The following is a 1,309-nucleotide window of genomic DNA, read 5'->3' on the forward strand; positions in this document are numbered from 1 at the left end:
TTCTAAGGATTATTCATTTTCTTGAGTTACCGTTGAGTATTACAGAAAGTAGTAATCTTACCAATAAATCTTTCGATGAATTTTATGAAAGATAGAATTATTTCTAGATAGGATTCTTTATATGACAAACCAAATATATATTCTGAGACTTTTGTAGTTCGGTTTTATCGGACATGTTGATGGTTTATCGAGTTTCTATTCGATGATCCGCAGTTTTGGATAGTAAATCTCCTTCAACAAACTCATTTTTTTTTTGTTTTTTTAGAAAAACGAGTTTAGGACAAACAATCCTAAACAAATCACACTTTAATAGCCGTGGCAACCTGATTAAGAAAATATTTTTAAGACAAAATAGTAAAATAATAAGAGCTATTGTCAACTGACAATCTTTTTTTCTAGTCACCGTAGAACCTAAATACTTAAACTTATCTACCTGTTGAAACGTATTTCCTCCTACACCTATATCACCGAAATTGCTCGCGTTTCTGCTGCTAACCATGTATTTTGTTTTATTCTTATTTATTTCCTTAAGACCTATTTCCTTACTGGAGTTTATTAACGTGGTTGTATTTAGTTCTATAGTTTCTTTATCCTCACCTAATAATACATTATCATCAGCCAGCAACGGTAGCATACCCAAGCAACGGTAGTTTACAACCCAAAGTTAAACCCTTTTCGATATTCATCACACTTTTAATGACGTATTCCAGTGCTAGATTAAATAAGATAGGTGATAAAGAATCACCTTGTTTTAAACCCGACTGAACCTGGAATTTCTCAGAGTACTGATTACCGATTCGTACCTTATTAAAGGTTTCAGTGATGTACATCCGTATGAGATTTACTAACGTTTTTGGTACTCCCTGTTCGATCAGAATATTATACAGTTTCTGGCGGTCAATAGAATCGTAAGCCTTTTGGAAATCTATATAAAGCTGATGAACTACCCCGTTGTATTCACAATTTTTTCTGCAATATTTGTCGTAATGAAAATTGGTAATCTCCGATAATTTCTTCAGCGTATTCCATGATTCGACTAGTTAAGATTAGCGTAAATACTTTATAACATACAGGAAGGTGTGAGATTCCTCGGTAGTTTATTACAATCCGCCGTCGGGCCCATTTTGTGAACAGGAATAAGTAGAGACTCCTTCCATTCCTCAGACATCTCCTCAATTTCCCAGATCTTTTTAAGCAAAAGGTGTATTTTAGAAACTCCAACTTCACCACATGCCTTAATTAGTTCACTAGGAATATTATCAGTTCCTACTGCTATATAAGGTTTTAATTTTGCGATGGCCAATTCGAC

This window comes from Halyomorpha halys, unplaced genomic scaffold (assembly GCF_000696795.3).
Source record: "Halyomorpha halys isolate HHAL.00 unplaced genomic scaffold, Hhal_1.1 Scaffold406.1, whole genome shotgun sequence".
In the NCBI taxonomy this organism is placed as follows: Eukaryota; Metazoa; Arthropoda; class Insecta; order Hemiptera; family Pentatomidae; genus Halyomorpha; species Halyomorpha halys.